The sequence below is a fragment of the Patagioenas fasciata genome, chromosome 6 (assembly GCF_037038585.1).
Source record: "Patagioenas fasciata isolate bPatFas1 chromosome 6, bPatFas1.hap1, whole genome shotgun sequence".
NCBI lineage: Eukaryota > Metazoa > Chordata > Aves > Columbiformes > Columbidae > Patagioenas > Patagioenas fasciata.
In genome coordinates, this window is record NC_092525.1 from 43325747 (window position 1) to 43344489 (window position 18743).

Here is an 18743-nt window from a genome sequence, read left to right on the forward strand (position 1 = left end):
AAATGGAATGAAATGAAAGACGAAAGCTAGGAAGCAGGTCAATTTGAGAAAAGGAGAGAGGAAAGAAGAAACATGCAACCAGACGAGGGGTTAGTGAGAGAGGCTGGGACAGAGAACAGGATGAGAAGGAAATAAGGCAAGGCAAGGCAAGGCTAGGCCAAAGGATGTTTCTTTGATTTATATTTTCTACCACATTCATCTTGAGAGGAGGAGGAAAGCCATCAGACCTTATGGATTAGGCCCAAACAAAAGCCCCGGCTACTTGAGATACTTAGACTAAGCCTAAACCACAAAGGTCTTTACCATAAAGATGGTTTTTATACTGTACTTCCACAATCTTCTGTCAGTACAAAAGAACAAGCGGCAGACATACTTAGGCTGAGACAATGTGGTTTGGTGCAGAGACCATGCATATCATGGGAATATTTCAGCATTTCTGCTCTGGTTTTCAGTGTATTACACCAAAACACCCACCTGATGACATCATTTCAAGAGCAAAAGCAGCAATTTGCAGAATTCAGCTTCTTTGGGGAACTGAGCAATTGCTGAGCTGACAGCAAGTCCTGCTGGGTCCCTGTCACCTGCAGAGTGCCCGCATCCTCACCACGGTAGTGGGCATTGTGACAAAGGTTCTATGTCAGCTGGGTGTGGCAGTCGAGCGCCCGCTAGGGGAGGGGGAGCCTGTCAGCCCCGGGCCTGTCACTGCCTGCTGTCCCCCCTGTCACCAGAGAGGCCTCTGAAAAGTTTCCAAAACATGCCCAGACTTGGCTCCAAAGTAGCCAAAAGTCTCCAAGAGACAAGTCGGGAAGAAGGATATGGAAGAGAGGGAGAAAGCCAAGGGAGCAGGCCCAAGGGAGGCAAGAGGAAAAAGTAGTGCGGGGCTGCAGGAATGAAATGGAGGAATTGAAAGACGAAAGCCAGGAAGCAGGAGAGTTTGAGAAAAGGAGAGAGGAAAGAAGAGACATGCAGCCAGACGAGGGGTTAGTGAGAGAGGCTGGGACAGAGAACAGGATGAGAAGGAAATAAGGCAAGGCAAGGCAAGGCTAGGCCAAAGGATGTTTCTTTGATTTATATTTTCTACCACATTCATCTTGAGATGAGGAGGAAAGCCATCAGACCTTATGGATTAGGCCCAAACAAAAGCCCCGGCTACTTGAGATACTTAGACTAAGCCTAAACCAGAAAGATCTCTCCATAAAGATGGTTTTTATACTGTACTTCCACAATCTTCTGTCAGTACAAAAGAACAAGCGGCAGACATACTTAGGCTGAGACATGGTGGTTTGGTGCAGAGACCATGCATATCATGGGAATATTTCAGCATTTCTTCTCTGGTTTTCAGTGTATTACACCAAAACACCCACCTGATGACATCATTTCAAGAGCAAAAGCAGCAATTTGCAGAATTCAGCTTCTTTGGGGAACTGAGCAATTGCTGAGCTGACAGCAAGTCCTGCTGGGTCCCTGTCACCTGCAGAGTGCCCGCATCCTCCCCACGGTAGCGGGCATTGTGACAAAGGTTCTATGTCAGCTGGGTGTGGCAGCCGAGCGCCCGCTAGGGGAGGGGGAGCCTGTCAGCCCCGGGCCTGTCACTGCCTGCTGTCCCCCCTGTCACCAGCGAGGCCTCTGAAAAGTTTCCAAAACATCCCCAGACTTGGCTCCAAAGTGGCCAAAAGTCTCCAAGAGACAAGTCGGGAAGAAGGATATGGAAGAGAGGGAGAAAGCCAAGGGAGCAGGCCCAAGGGAGGCAAGAGGAAAAAGTAGTGCCGGGCTGCAGGACTGAAATGGAGGAATTGAAAGACGAAAGCCAGGAAGCAGTAGAGTTTGAGAAAAGGAGAGAGGAAAGAAGAGACATGCAACCAGACGAGGGGTTAGTGAGAGAGGCTGGGACAGAGAACAGGATGAGAAGGAAATAAGGCAAGGCAAGGCTAGGCTAGGCCAAAGGATGTTTCTTTGATTTATATTTTCTACCACATTCATCTTGAGAGGAGGAGGAAAGCCATCAGACCTTATGGATTATGCCCAAACAAAAGCCCCGGCTACTTGAGACACTTAGACTAAGCCTAAACCACAAAGATCTCTCCATAAAGATGGTTTTTATACTGTACTTTCACAATCAGCTGGCAGTACAAAAGAACAAGCGGCAGACATACTTAGGCTGAGACATGGTGGTTTGGTGCAGAGACCATGCATATCATGGGAATATTTCAGCATTTCTGCTCTGGTTTTCAGTGTATTACACCAAAACACCCACCTGATGACATCATTTCAAGAGCAAAAGCAGCAATTTGCAGAATTCAGCTTCTTTGGGGAACTGAGCAATTGCTGAGCTGACAGCAAGTCCTGCTGGGTCCCTGTCACCTGCAGAGTGCCCGCATCCTCCCCACGGTAGCGGGCATTGTGACAAAGGTTCTATGTCAGCTGGGTGTGGCAGCCGAGCGCCCGCTAGGGGAGGGGGAGCCTGTCAGCCCCGGGCCTGTCACTGCCTGCTGTCCCCCCTGTCACCAGCGAGGCCTCTGAAAAGTTTCCAAAACATCCCCAGACTTGGGTCCAAAGTGGCCAAAAGTCTCCAAGAGACAAGTCGGGAAGAAGGATATGGAAGAGAGGGAGAAAGCCAAGGGAGCAAGTCAAAGGGAGGCAAGAGGAAAAAGTAGTGCGGGGCTGCAGGACTGAAATGGAGGAATTGAAAGACGAAAGCCAGGAAGCAGGAGAGTTTGAGAAAAGGAGAGAGGAAAGAAGAGACATGCAGCCAGACGAGGGGTTAGTGAGAGAGGCTGGGACAGAGAACAGGATGAGAAGGAAATAAGGCAAGGCAAGGCAAGGCTAGGCCAAAGGACGTTTCTTTGATTTATATTTTCTACCACATTCATCTTGAGAGGAGGAGGAAAGCCATCAGACCTTATGGATTAGGCCCAAACAAAAGCCCCGGCTACTTGAGACACTTAGACTAAGCCTAAACCAGAAAGATCTCTCCATAAAGATGGTTTTTATACTGTACTTCCACAATCTTCTGTCAGTACAAAAGAACAAGCGGCAGACATACTTAGGCTGAGACATGGTGGTTTGGTGCAGAGACGATGCATATCATGGGAATATTTCAGCATTTCTGCTCTGGTTTTCAGTGTATTACACCAAAACACCCACCTGATGACATCATTTCAAGAGCAAAAGCAGCAATTTGCAGAATTCAGATTCTTTGGGGAACTGAGCAATTGCTGAGTTGACAGCAAGTCCTGCTGGGTCCCTGTCACCTGCAGAGTGCCCGCATCCTCCCCACGGTAGCGGGCATTGTGACAAAGGTTCTATGTCAGCTGGGTGTGGCAGCCGAGCGCCCGCTAGGGGAGGGGGAGCCTGTCAGCCCCGGGCCTGTCACTGCCTGCTGTCCCCCCTGTCACCAGCGAGGCCTCTGAAAAGTTTCCAAAACATCCCCAGACTTGGCTCCAAAGTGGCCAAAAGTCTCCAAGAGACAAGTCGGGAAGAAGGATATGGAAGAGAGGGAGAAAGCCAAGGGAGCAGGCCCAAGGGAGGCAAGAGGAAAAAGTAGTGCCGGGCTGCAGGACTGAAATGGAGGAATTGAAAGACGAAAGCCAGGAAGCAGTAGAGTTTGAGAAAAGGAGAGAGGAAAGAAGAGACATGCAGCCAGACGAGGGGTTAGTGAGAGAGGCTGGGACAGAGAACAGGATGAGAAGGAAATAAAGCAAGGCAAGGCAAGGCTAGGCCAAAGGATGTTTCTTTGATTTATATTTTCTACCACATTCATCTTGAGAGGAGGAGGAAAGCCATCAGACCTTATGGATTAGGCCCAAACAAAAGCCCCGGCTACTTGAGACACTTAGACTAAGCCTAAACCACAAAGATCTCTCCATAAAGATGGTTTTTATACTGTACTTTCACAATCAGCTGGCAGTACAAAAGAATAAGCGGAAGATGTACTTAGGCTGAGTCATGGTGGTTTGGTGCAGAGACCATGCATATCATGGGACTATTTCAGCATTTCTGCTCTGGTTTTCAGTGTATTACACCAAAACACCCACCTGATGACATCATTTCAAGAGCAAAAGCAGCAATTTGCAGAATTCAGCTTCTTTGGGGAACTGAGCAATTGCTGAGCTGACAGCAAGTCCTGCTGGGTCCCTGTCACCTGCAGAGTGCCCGCATCCTCCCCACGGTAGCGGGCATTGTGACAAAGGTTCTATGTCAGCTGGGTGTGGCAGCCGAGCGCCCGCTAGGGGAGGGGGAGCCTGTCAGCCCCGGGCCTGTCACTGCCTGCTGTCCCCCCTGTCACCAGCGAGGCCTCTGAAAAGTTTCCAAAACATGCCCAGACTTGGGTCCAAAGTGGCCAAAAGTCTCCAAGAGACAAGTCGGGAAGAAGGATATGGAAGAGAGGGAGAAAGCCAAGGGAGCAAATCAAAGGGAGGCAAGAGGAAAAAGTAGTGCGGGGCTGCAGGACTGAAATGGAGGAATTGAAAGAGGAAAGCCAGGAAGCAGGAGAGTTTGAGAAAAGGAGAGAGGAAAGAAGAGACATGCAGCCAGACGAGGGGTTAGTGAGAGAGGCTGGGACAGAGAACAGGATGAGAAGGAAATAAGGCAAGGCAAGGCAAGGCTAGGCCGAAGGACGTTTCTTTGATTTATATTTTCTACCACATTCATCTTGAGAGGAGGAGGAAAGCCATCAGACCTTATGGATTAGGCCCAAACAAAAGCCCCGGCTACATGAGACACTTAGACTAAGCCTAAACCAGAAAGATCTCTCCATAAAGATGGTTTTTATACTGTACTTCCACAATCTTCTGTCAGTACACAAGAACAAGCGGCAGATGTACTTAGGCTGAGTCATGGTGGTTTGGTGCAGAGACCATGCATATCATGGGAATATTTCAGCATTTCTGCTCTGGTTTTCAGTGTATTACACCAAAACACCCACCTGATGACATCATTTCAAGAGCAAAAGCAGCAATTTGCAGAATTCAGCTTCTTTGGGGAACTGAGCAATTGCTGAGCTGACAGCAAGTCCTGCTGGGTCCCTGTCACCTGCAGAGTACCCGTATCCTCACCACGGTAGCGGGCATTGTGACAAAGGTTCTATGTCAGCTGGGTGTGGCAGCCGAGCGCCCGCTAGGGGAGGGGGAGCCTGTCAGCCCCGGGCCTGTCACTGCCTGCTGTCCCCCCTGTCACCAGCGAGGCCTCTGAAAAGTTTCCAAAACATCCCCAGACTTGGCTCCAAAGTAGCCAAAAGTCTCCAAGAGACAAGGCGGGAAGAAGGATATGGAAGAGAGAGAGAAAGCCAAGGGAGCAAGCCAAATGGAGGCAAGAGGAAAAAGTAGTGCGGGGCTGCAGGACTGAAATGGAGGAATTGAAAGACGAAAGCCAGGAAGCAGTAGAGTTTGAGAAAAGGAGAGAGGAAAGAAGAGACATGCAGCCAGACGAGGGGTTAGTGAGAGAGGCTGGGACAGAGAACAGGATGAGAAGGAAATAAGGCAAGGCAAGGCAAGGCTAGGCCAAAGGACGTTTCTTTGATTTATATTTTCTACCACATTCATCTTGAGAGGAGGAGGAAAGCCATCAGACCTTATGGATTATGCCCAAACAAAAGCCCCGGCTACTTGAGACACTTAGACTAAGCCTAAACCAGAAAGATCTCTCCATAAAGATGGTTTTTATACTGTACTTCCACAATCTTCTGTCAGTACAAAAGAACAAGCGGCAGACATACTTAGGCTGAGACATGGTGGTTTGGTGCAGAGACCATGCATATCATGGGAATATTTCAGCATTTCTGCTCTGGTTTTCAGTGTATTACACCAAAACACCCACCTGATGACATCATTTCAAGAGCAAAAGCAGCAATTTGCAGAATTCAGCTTCTTTGGGGAACTGAGCAATTGCTCAGCTGACAGCAAGTCCTGCTGGGTCCCTGTCACCTGCAGAGTACCCGTATCCTCCCCACCGTAGCGGGCATTGTGACAAAGGTTCTATGTCAGCTGGGTGTGGCAGCCGAGCGCCCGCTAGGGGAGGGGGAGCCTGTCAGCCCCGGGCCTGTCACTGCCTGCTGTCCCCCCTGTCACCAGCGAGGCCTCTGAAAAGTTTCCAAAACATCCCCAGACTTGGCTCCAAAGTAGCCAAAAGTCTCCAAGAGACAAGTCGGGAAGAAGGATATGGAAGAGAGGGAGAAAGCCAAGGGAGCAAGCCAAAGGGAGGCAAGAGGAAAAAGTAGTGCGGGGCTGCAGGACTGAAATGGAGGAATTGAAAGACGAAAGCCAGGAAGCAGTAGAGTTTGAGAAAAGGAGAGAGGAAAGAAGAGACATGCAGCCAGACGAGGGGTTAGTGAGAGAGGCTGGGACAGAGAACAGGATGAGAAGGAAATAAGGCAAGGCAAGGCAAGGCTAGGCCAAAGGATGTTTCTTTGATTTATATTTTCTACCACATTCATCTTGAGAGGAGGAGGAAAGCCATCAGACCTTATGGACTAGGCCCAAACAAAAGCCCCGGCTACTTGAGACACTTAGACTAAGCCTAAACCAGAAAGATCTCTCCATAAAGATGGTTTTTATACTGTACTTTCACAATCAGCTGGCAGTACAAAAGAATAAGCGGAAGATGTACTTAGGCTGAGTCATGGTGGTTTGGTGCAGAGACCATGCATATCATGGGACTATTTCAGCATTTCTGCTCTGGTTTTCAGTGTATTACACCAAAACACCCACCTGATGACATCATTTCAAGAGCAAAAGCAGCAATTTGCAGAATTCAGCTTCTTTGGGGAACTGAGCAATTGCTGAGCTGACAGCAAGTCCTGCTGGGTCCCTGTCACCTGCAGAGTACCCGTATCCTCCCCACCGTAGCGGGCATTGTGACAAAGGTTCTATGTCAGCTGGGTGTGGCAGCCGAGCGCCCGCTAGGGGAGGGGGAGCCTGTCAGCCCCGGGCCTGTCACTGCCTGCTGTCCCCCCTGTCACCAGCGAGGCCTCTGAAAAGTTTCCAAAACATCCCCAGACTTGGCTCCAAAGTGGCCAAAAGTCTCCAAGAGACAAGTCGGGAAGAAGGATATGGAAGAGAGGGAGAAAGCCAAGGGAGCAAGCCAAAGGGAGGCAAGAGGAAAAAGTAGTGCGGGGCTGCAGGACTGAAATAGAGGAATTGAAAGACGAAAGCCAGGAAGCAGTAGAGTTTGAGAAAAGGAGAGAGGAAAGAAGAGACATGCAGCCAGACGAGGGGTTAGTGAGAGAGGCTGGGACAGAGAACAGGATGAGAAGGAAATAAGGCAAGGCAAGGCAAGGCTAGGCCAAAGGATGTTTCTTTGATTTATATTTTCTACCACATTCATCTTGAGAGGAGGAGGAAAGCCATCAGACCTTATGGACTAGGCCCAAACAAAAGCCCCGGCTACTTGAGACACTTAGACTAAGCCTAAACCAGAAAGATCTCTCCATAAAGATGGTTTTTATACTGTACTTTCACAATCAGCTGGCAGTACAAAAGAACAAGCGGCAGACGTACTTAGGCTGAGTCATGGTGGTTTGGTGCAGAGACCATGCATATCATGGGACTATTTCAGCATTTCTGCTCTGGTTTTCAGTGTATTACACCAAAACACCCACCTGATGACATCATTTCAAGAGCAAAAGCAGCATTTTGCAGAATTCAGCTTCTTTGGGGAACTGAGCAATTGCTGAGCTGACAGCAAGTCCTGCTGGGTCCCTGTCACCTGCAGAGTGCCCGCATCCTCCCCACGGTAGCGGGCATTGTGACAAAGGTTCTATGTCAGCTGGGTGTGGCAGCCGAGCGCCCGCTAGGGGAGGGGGAGCCTGTCAGCCCCGGGCCTGTCACTGCCTGCTGTCCCCCCTGTCACCAGCGAGGCCTCTGAAAAGTTTCCAAAACATCCCCAGACTTGGCTCCAAAGTGGCCAAAAGTCTCCAAGAGACAAGTCGGGAAGAAGGATATGGAAGAGAGGGAGAAAGCCAAGGGAGCAGGCCCAAGGGAGGCAAGAGGAAAAAGTAGTGCCGGGCTGCAGGACTGAAATGGAGGAATTGAAAGACGAAAGCCAGGAAGCAGGAGAGTTTGAGAAAAGGAGAGAGGAAAGAAGAGACATGCAGCCAGACAAGGGCTTAGTGAGAGAGGCTGGGACAGAGAACAGGATGAGAAGGAAATAAGGCAAGGCAAGGCAAGGCTAGGCCAAAGGACGTTTCTTTGATTTATATTTTCTACCACACTCATCTTGAGAGGAGGAGGAAAGCCATCAGACCTTATGGATTAGGCCCAAACAAAAGCCCCGGCTACTTGAGACACTTAGACTAAGCCTAAACCACAAAGGTCTTTACCATAAAGATGGTTTTTATACTGTACTTCCACAATCTTCTGTCAGTACAAAAGAACAAGCGGCAGACATACTTAGGCTGAGACATGGTGGTTTGGTGCAGAGACCATGCATATCATGGGAATATTTCAGCATTTCTGCTCTGGTTTTCAGTGTATTACACCAAAACACCCACCTGATGACATCATTTCAAGAGCAAAAGCAGCAATTTGCAGAATTCAGCTTCTTTGGGGAACTGAGCAATTGCTGAGCTGACAGCAAGTCCTGCTGGGTCCCTGTCACCTGCAGAGTGCCCGCATCCTCCCCACGGTAGCGGGCATTGTGACAAAGGTTCTATGTCAGCTGGGTGTGGCAGCCGAGCGCCCGCTAGGGGAGGGGGAGCCTGTCAGCCCCGGGCCTGTCACTGCCTGCTGTCCCCCCTGTCACCAGCGAGGCCTCTGAAAAGTTTCCAAAACATCCCCAGACTTGGCTCCAAAGTGGCCAAAAGTCTCCAAGAGACAAGTCGGGAAGAAGAATATGGAAGAGAGGGAGAAAGCCAAGGGAGCAGGCCCAAGGGAGGCAAGACGAAAAAGTAGTGCCGGGCTGCAGGACTGAAATGGAGGAATTGAAAGACGAAAGCCAGGGAGCAGGAGAGTTTGAGAAAAGGAGAGAGGAAAAAAGAGACATGCAACCAGACGAGGGGTTAGTGAGAGAGGCTGGGACAGAGAACAGGATGAGAAGGAAATAAGGCAAGGCAAGGCAAGGCTAGGCCAAAGGACGTTTCTTTGATTTATATTTTCTACCACATTCATCTTGAGAGGAGGAGGAAAGCCATCAGACCTTATGGACTAGGCCCAAACAAAAGCCCCGGCTACTTGAGACACTTAGACTAAGCCTAAACCAGAAAGATCTCTCCATAAAGATGGTTTTTATACTGTACTTCCACAATCTGCTGTCAGTACACAAGAACAAGCGGCAGATGTACTTAGGCTGAGTCATGGTGGTTTGGTGCAGAGACCATGCATATCATGGGAATATTTCAGCATTTCTGCTCTGGTTTTCAGTGTATTACAGCAAAACACCCACCTGATGACATCATTTCAAGAGCAAAAGCAGCAATTTGCAGAATTCAGCTTCTTTGGGGAACTGAGCAATTGCTCAGCTGACAGCAAGTCCTGCTGGGTCCCTGTCACCTGCAGAGTGCCCGCATCGTCCCCACAGTAGCGGGCATTATGACAAAGGTTCTATGTCAGTTGGGTGTGGCAGCCGAGCGCCCGCTAGGGGAGGGGAAGCCTGTCAGCCCCGGGCCTGTCACTGCCTGCTGTCCCCCCTGTCACCAGCGAGGCCTCTGAAAAGTTTCCAAAACGTCCCCAGACTTGGGTCCAAAGTGGCCAAAAGTCTCCAAGAGACAAGTCGGGAAGAAGGATATGGAAGAGAGGGAGAAAGCCAAGGGAGCAGGCCCAAGGGAGGCAAGAGGAAAAAGTAGTGCCGGGCTGCAGGACTGAAATGGATGAATTGAAAGACGAAAGCCAGGAAGCAGGAGAGTTTGAGAAAAGGAGAGAGGAAAGAAGAGACATGCAACCAGACGAGGGGTTAGTGAGAGAGGCTGGGACAGAGAACAGGATGAGAAGGAAATAAGGCAAGGCAAGGCAAGGCTAGGCCAAAGGACGTTTCTTTGATTTATATTTTCTACCACATTCATCTTGAGAGGAGGAGGAAAGCCATCAGACCTTATGGATTAGGCCCAAACAAAAGCCCCGGCTACTTGAGACACTTAGACTAAGCCTAAACCAGAAAGATCTCTCCATAAAGATGGTTTTTATACTGTACTTCCACAATCTGCTGTCAGTACAGAAGAACAAGCGGCAGATGTACTTAGACTGAGTCATGGTGGTTTGGTGCAGAGACCATGCATATCATGGGAATATTTCAGCATTTCTGCTCTGGTTTTCAGTGTATTACAGCAAAACACCCACCTGATGACATCATTTCAAGAGCAAAAGCAGCAATTTGCAGAATTCAGCTTCTTTGGGGAACTGAGCAATTGCTGAGCTGACAGCAAGTCCTGCTGGGTCCCTGTCACCTGCAGAGTGCCCGCATCGTCCCCACGGTAGCGGGCATTGTGACAAAGGTTCTATGTCAGCTGGGTGTGGCAGCCGAGCGCCCGCTAGGGGAGGGGAAGCCTGTCAGCCCTGGGCTGTCACTGCCTGCTGTCCCCCCTGTCACCAGCGAGGCCTCTGAAAAGTTTCCAAAACATGCCCAGACTTGGGTCCAAAGTGGCCAAAAGTCTCCAAGAGACAAGTCGGGAAGAAGGATATGGAAGAGAGGGAGAAAGCCAAGGGAGCAAGCCAAAGGGAGGCAAGAGGAAAAAGTAGTGCGGGGCTGCAGGACTGAAATGGAGGAATTGAAAGACGAAAGCCAGGAAGCAGTAGAGTTTGAGAAAAGGAGAGAGGAAAGAAGAGACATGCAGCCAGACGAGGGGTTAGTGAGAGAGGCTGGGACAGAGAACAGGATGAGAAGGAAATAAGGCAAGGCAAGGCAAGGCTAGGCCAAAGGATGTTTGTTTGATTTATATTTTCTACCACATTCATCTTGAGATGAGGAGGAAAGCCATCAGACCTTATGGATTAGGCCCAAACAAAAGCCCCGGCTACTTGAGACACTTAGACTAAGCCTAAACCAGAAAGATCTCTCCATAAAGATGGTTTTTATACTGTACTTTCACAATCAGCTGGCAGTACAAAAGAACAAGCGGAAGATGTACTTAGGCTGAGTCATGGTGGTTTGGTGCAGAGACCATGCATATCATGGGACTATTTCAGCATTTCTGCTCTGGTCTTCAGTGTATTACACCAAAACACCCACCTGATGACATCATTTCAAGAGCAAAAGCAGCAATTTGCAGAATTCAGCTTCTTTGGGGAACTGAGCAATTGCTGAGCTGACAGCAAGTCCTGCTGGGTCCCTGTCACTTGCAGAGTTCCCGCATCCTCCCCACGGTAGCGGGCATTGTGACAAAGGTTCTATGTCAGCTGGGTGTGGTAGCCGAGCGCCCGCTAGGGGAGGGGGAGCCTGTCAGCCCCGGGCCTGTCACTGCCTGCTGTCCCCCCTGTCACCAGCGAGGCCTCTGAAAAGTTTCCAAAACATCCCCAGACTCTGCTGCCAAGTGGCCAAAAGTCTCCAAGAGACAAGTCGGGAAGAAGGATATGGAAGAGAGGGAGAAAGCCAAGGGAGCAGGCCCAAGGGAGGCAAGAAGAAAAAGTAGTGCGGGGCTGCAGGACTGAAATGGAGGAATTGAAAGACGAAAGCCAGGAAGCAGGAGAGTTTGAGAAAAGGAGAGAGGAAAGAAGAGACATGCAACCAGACGAGGGGTTAGTGAGAGAGGCTGGGACAGAGAACAGGATGAGAAGGAAATAAGGCAAGGCAAGGCAAGGCTAGGCCAAAGGACGTTTCTTTGATTTATATTTTCTACCACATTCATCTTGAGAGGAGGAGGAAAGCCATCAGACCTGATGGATTAGGCCCAAACAAAAGCCCCGGCTACTTGAGACACTTAGACTAAGCCTAAACCAGAAAGATCTCTCCATAAAGATGGTTTTTATACTGTACTTCCACAATCTGCTGTCAGTACAGAAGAACAAGCGGCAGATGTACTTAGACTGAGTCATGGTGGTTTGGTGCAGAGACCATACATATCATGGGAATATATCAGCATTTCTGCTCTGGTTTTCAGTGTATTACACCAAAACACCCACCTGATGACATCATTTCAAGAGCAAAAGCAGCAATTTGCAGAATTCAGCTTCTTTGGGGAACTGAGCAATTGCTGAGCTGACAGCAAGTCCTGCTGGGTCCCTGTCACCTGCAGAGTACCCGCATCGTCCCCACGTTAGCGGGCATTGTGACAAAGGTTCTATGTCAGCTGGGTGTGGCAGCCGAGCGCCCGCTAGGGGAGGGGGAGCCTGTCAGCCCCGGGCCTGTCACTGCCTGCTGTCCCCCCTGTCACCAGCGAGGCCTCTGAAAAGTTTCCAAAACATGCCCAGACATGGGTCCAAAGTGGCCAAAAGTCTCCAAGAGACAAGTCGGGAAGAAGGATATGGAAGAGAGGGAGAAATCCAAGGGAGCAGGCCAAAGGGAGGCAAGAGGAAAAAGTAGTGCGGGGCTGCAGGACTGAAATGGAGGAATTGAAAGACGAAAGCCAGGAAGCAGGAGAGTTTGAGAAAAGGAGAGAGGAAAGAAGAGACATGCAGCCAGACGAGGATTTAGTGAGAGAGGCTGGGACAGAGAACAGGATGAGAAGGAAATAAGGCAAGGCAAGGCAAGGCAAGGCTAGGCCAAAGGACGTTTCTTTGATTTATATTTTCTACCACATTCATCTTGAGATGAGAGGAAAGCCATCAGACCATATGGATTAGGCCCAAACAAAAGCCCCGGCTACTTGAGACACTTAGACTAAGCCTAAACCACAAAGATCTCTCCATAAAGATGGTTTTTATACTGTACTTCCACAATCAGCTGGCAGTACAAAAGAACAAGCGGCAGACATACTTAGGCTGAGACATGGTGGTTTGCTGCAGAGACCATGCATATCATGGGACTATTTCAGCATTTCTGCTCTGGTTTTCAGTGTATTACACCAAAACACCCACCTGATGACATCATTTCAAGAGCAAAAGCAGCAATTTGCAGAATTCAGCTTCTTTGGGGAACTGAGCAATTGCTGAGCTGACAGCAAGTCCTGCTGGGTCCCTGTCACCTGCAGAGTGCCCGCATCCTCCCCACGGTAGCGGGCATTGTGACAAAGGTTCTATGTCAGCTGGGTGTGGCAGCCGAGCGCCCGCTAGGGGAGGGGGAGCCTGTCAGCCCCGGGCCTGTCACTGCCTGCTGTCCCCCCTGTCACCAGCGAGGCCTCTGAAAAGTTTCCAAAACATCCCCAGACTTGGCTCCAAAGTGGCCAAAAGTCTCCAAGAGACAAGTCGGGAAGAAGAATATGGAAGAGAGGGAGAAAGCCAAGGGAGCAGGCCAAAGGGAGGCAAGAGGAAAAAGTAGTGCCGGGCTGCAGGACTGAAATGGAGGAATTGAAAGACGAAAGCCAGGGAGCAGGAGAGTTTGAGAAAAGGAGAGAGGAAAGAAGAGACATGCAACCAGACGAGGGGTTAGTGAGAGAGGCTGGGACAGAGAACAGGATGAGAAGGAAATAAGGCAAGGCAAGGCAAGGCTAGGCCAAAGGACGTTTCTTTGATTTATATTTTCTACCACATTCATCTTGAGATGAGGAGGAAAGCCATCAGACCTTATGGATTAGGCCCAAACAAAAGCCCCGGCTACTTGAGACACTTAGACTAAGCCTAAACCGGAAAGATCTCTCCATAAAGATGGTTTTTATACTGTACTTCCACAATCTGCTGTCAGTACACAAGAACAAGCGGCAGATGTACTTAGGCTGAGTCATGGTGGTTTGGTGCAGAGACCATGCATATCATGGGAATATTTCAGCATTTCTGCTCTGGTTTTCAGTGTATTACAGCAAAACACCCACCTGATGACATCATTTCAAGAGCAAAAGCAGCAATTTGCAGAATTCAGCTTCTTTGGGGAACTGAGCAATTGCTGAGCTGACAGCAAGTCCTGCTGGGTCCCTGTCACCTGCAGAGTGCCCGCATCGTCCCCACGGTAGCGGGCATTGTGACAAAGGTTCTATGTCAGCTGGGTGTGGCAGCCGAGCGCCCGCTAGGGGAGGGTAAGCCTGTCAGCCCTGGGCTGTCACTGCCTGCTGTCCCCCCTGTCACCAGCGAGGCCTCTGAAAAGTTTCCAAAACATGCCCAGACTTGGCTCCAAAGTGGCCAAATGTCTCCAAGAGACAAGTCGGGAAGAAGGATATGGAAGAGAGGGAGAAAGCCAAGGGAGCAAGCCAAAGGGAGGCAAGAGGAAAAAGTAGTGCGGGGCTGCAGGACTGAAATGGAGGAATTGAAAGACGAAAGCCAGGAAGCAGTAGAGTTTGAGAAAAGGAGAGAGGAAAGAAGAGACATGCAGCCAGACGAGGGGTTAGTGAGAGAGGCTGGGACAGAGAACAGGATGAGAAGGAAATAAGGCAAGGCAAGGCAAGGCTAGGCCAAAGGATGTTTGTTTGATTTATATTTTCTACCACATTCATCTTGAGATGAGGAGGAAAGCCATCAGACCTTATGGATTAGGCCCAAACAAAAGCCCCGGCTACTTGAGACACTTAGACTAAGCCTAAACCAGAAAGATCTCTCCATAAAGATGGTTTTTATACTGTACTTTCACAATCAGCTGGCAGTACAAAAGAACAAGCGGAAGATGTACTTAGGCTGAGTCATGGTGGTTTGGTGCAGAGACCATGCATATCATGGGACTATTTCAGCATTTCTGCTCTGGTCTTCAGTGTATTACACCAAAACACCCACCTGATGACATCATTTCAAGAGCAAAAGCAGCAATTTGCAGAATTCAGCTTCTTTGGGGAACTGAGCAATTGCTGAGCTGACAGCAAGTCCTGCTGGGTCCCTGTCACCTGCAGAGTTCCCGCATCCTCCCCACGGTAGCGGGCATTGTGACAAAGGTTCTATGTCAGCTGGGTGTGGTAGCCGAGCGCCCGCTAGGGGAGGGGGAGCCTGTCAGCCCCGGGCCTGTCACTGCCTGCTGTCCCCCCTGTCACCAGCGAGGCCTCTGAAAAGTTTCCAAAACATCCCCAGACTCTGCTGCCAAGTGGCCAAAAGTCTCCAAGAGACAAGTCGGGAAGAAGGATACGGAAGAGAGGGAGAAAGTTAAGGGAGCTGGCCCAAGGGAGGCAAGAAGAAAAAGTAGTGCGGGGCTGCAGGACTGAAATGGAGGAATTGAAAGACGAAAGCCAGGAAGCAGGAGAGTTTGAGAAAAGGAGAGAGGAAAGAAGAGACATGCAACCAGACGAGGGGTTAGTGAGAGAGGCTGGGACAGAGAACAGGATGAGAAGGAAATAAGGCAAGGCAAGGCAAGGCTAGGCCAAAGGACGTTTCTTTGATTTATATTTTCTACCACATTCATCTTGAGAGGAGGAGGAAAGCCATCAGACCTTATGGATTAGGCCCAAACAAAAGCCCCGGCTACTTGAGACACTTAGACTAAGCCTAAACCAGAAAGATCTCTCCATAAAGATGGTTTTTATACTGTACTTCCACAATCTGCTGTCAGTACAGAAGAACAAGCGGCAGATGTACTTAGACTGAGTCATGGTGGTTTGGTGCAGAGACCATACATATCATGGGAATATATCAGCATTTCTGCTCTGGTTTTCAGTGTATTACACCAAAACACCCAGCTGATGACATCATTTCAAGAGCAAAAGCAGCAATTTGCAGAATTCAGCTTCTTTGGGGAACTGAGCAATTGCTGAGCTGACAGCAAGTCCTGCTGGGTCCCTGTCACCTGCAGAGTTCCCGCATCCTCCCCACGGTAGCGGGCATTGTGACAAAGGTTCTATGTCAGCTGGGTGTGGCAGCCGAGCGCCCGCTAGGGGAGGGGGAGCCTGTCAGCCCCGGGCCTGTCACTGCCTGCTGTCCCCCCTGTCACCAGCGAGGCCTCTGAAAAGTTTCCAAAACATCCCCAGACTTGGCTCCAAAGTAGCCAAAAGTCTCCAAGAGACAAGTCGGGAAGAAGGATATGGAAGAGAGGGAGAAAGCCAAGGGAGCAAGCCAAAGCGAGGCAAGAGGAAAAGGTAGTGCGGGGCTGCAGGACTGAAATGGAGGAATTGAAAGACGAAAGCCAGGAAGCAGTAGAGTTTGAGAAAAGGAGAGAGGAAAGAAGAGACATGCAGCCAGACGAGGGGTTAGTGAGAGAGGCTGGGACAGAGAACAGGATGAGAAGGAAATAAGGCAAGGCAAGGCAAGGCTAGGCCAAAGGATGTTTCTTTGATTTATATTTTCTACCACATTCATCTTGAGAGGAGGAGGAAAGCCATCAGACCTTATGGATTAGGCCCAAACAAAAGCCCCGGCTACTTGAGACACTTAGACTAAGCCTAAACCAGAAAGATCTCTCCATAAAGATGGTTTTTATACTGTACTTCCACAATCTTCTGTCAGTACAAAAGAACAAGCGGCAGACATACTTAGGCTGAGACATGGTGGTTTGCTGCAGAGACCATGCATATCATGGGAATATTTCAGCATTTCTGCTCTGGTTTTCAGTGTATTACACCAAAACACCCACCTGATGACATCATTTCAAGAGCAAAAGCAGCAATTTGCAGAATTCAGCTTCTTTGGGGAACTGAGCAATTGCTGAGCTGACAGCAAGTCCTGCTGGGTCCCTGTCACCTGCAGAGTGCCCGCATCCTCCCCACGGTAGCGGGCATTGTGACAAAGGTTCTATGTCAGCTGGGTGTGGCAGCCGAGCGCCCGCTAGGGGAGGGGGAGCCTGTCAGCCCCGGGCCTGTCACTGCCTGCTGTCCCCCCTGTCACCAGCGAGGCCTCTGAAAAGTTTCCAAAACATCCCCAGACTTGGCTCCAAAGTGGCCAAAAGTCTCCAAGAGACAAGTCGGGAAGAAGAATATGGAAGAGAGGGAGAAAGCCAAGGGAGCAGGCCAAAGGGAGGCAAGAGGAAAAAGTAGTGCGGGGCTGCAGGACTGAAATGGAGGAATTGAAAGACGAAAGCCAGGGAGCAGTAGAGTTTGAGAAAAGGAGAGAGGAAAGAAGAGACATGCAACCAGACGAGGGGTTAGTGAGAGAGGCTGGGACAGAGAACAGGATGAGAAGGAAATAAGGCAAGGCAAGGCAAGGCTAGGCCAAAGGACGTTTCTTTGATTTATATTTTCTACCACATTCATCTTGAGAGGAGGAGGAAAGCCATCAGACCTTATGGATTAGGCCCAAACAAAATCCCCGGCTACTTGAGACACTTAGACTAAGCCTAAACCAGAAAGATCTCTCCATAAAGATGGTTTTTATACTGTACTTCCACAATCTTCTGTCAGTACACAAGAACAAGCGGCAGATGTACTTAGGCTGAGTCATGGTGGTTTGGTGCAGAGACCATGCATATCATGGGAATATTTCAGCATTTCTGCTCTGGTTTTCAGTGTATTACAGCAAAACACCCACCTGATGACATCATTTCAAGAGCAAAAGCAGCAATTTGCAGAATTCAGCTTCTTTGGGGAACTGAGCAATTGCTGAGCTGACAGCAAGTCCTGCTGGGTCCCTGTCACCTGCAGAGTGCCCGCATCGTCCCCACGGTAGCGGGCATTGTGACAAAGGTTCTATGTCAGCTGGGTGTGGCAGCCGAGCGCCCGCTAGGGGAGGGGGAGCCTGTCAGCCCTGGGCTGTCACTGCCTGCTGTCCCCCCTGTCACCAGCGAGGCCTCTGAAAAGTTTCCAAAACATGCCCAGACTTGGGTCCAAAGTGGCCAAAAGTCTCCAAGAGACAAGTCGGGAAGAAGGATATGGAAGAGAGGGAGAAAACCAAGGGAGCAAGCCAAAGGGAGGCAAGAGGAAAAAGTAGTGCGGGGCTGCAGGACTGAAATGGAGGAATTGAAAGACGAAAGCCAGGAAGCAGGAGAGTTTGAGAAAAGGAGAGAGGAAAGAAGAGACATGCAGCCAGACGAGGGGTTAGTGAGAGAGGCTGGGACAGAGAACAGGATGAGAAGGAAATAAGGCAAGGCAAGGCAAGGCTAGGCCAAATGAGGTTTCCTTGATTTATATTTTCTACCACATTCATCTTGAGATGAGGAGGAAAGCCATCAGACCTTATGGATTAGGCCCAAACAAAAGCCCCGGCTACTTGAGACACTTAGACTAAGCCTAAACCAGAAAGATCTCTCCATAAAGATGGTTTTTATACTGTACTTTCACAATCAGCTGGCAGTACAAAAGAACAAGCGGAAGATGTACTTAGGCTGAGTCATGGTGTTTTGGTGCAGAGACCATGCATATCATGGGATTATTTCAGCATTTCTGCTCTGGTCTTCAGTGTATTACACCAAAACACCCACCTGATGACATCATTTCAAGAGCAAAAGCAGCAATTTGCAGAATTCAGCTTCTTTGGGGAACTGAGCAATTGCTGAGCTGACAGCAAGTCCTGCTGGGTCCCTGTCACCTGCAGAGTGCCCGCATCCTCCCCACGGTAGCGGGCATTGTGACAAAGGTTCTATGTCAGCTGGGTGTGGTAGCCGAGCGCCCGCTAGGGGAGGGGGAGCCTGTCAGCCCCGGGCCTGTCACTGCCTGCTGTCCCCCCTGTCACCAGCGAGGCCTCTGAAAAGTTTCCAAAACATCCCCAGACTTGGCTGCCAAGTGGCCAAAAGTCTCCAAGAGACAAGTCGGGAAGAAGGATACGGAACAGAGGGAGAAAGCCAAGGGAGCAGGCCAAAGGGAGGCAAGAGGAAAAAGTAGTGCCGGGTTGCAGGACTGAAATGGAGGAATTGAAAGACGAAAGCCAGGGAGCAGGAGAGTTTGAGAA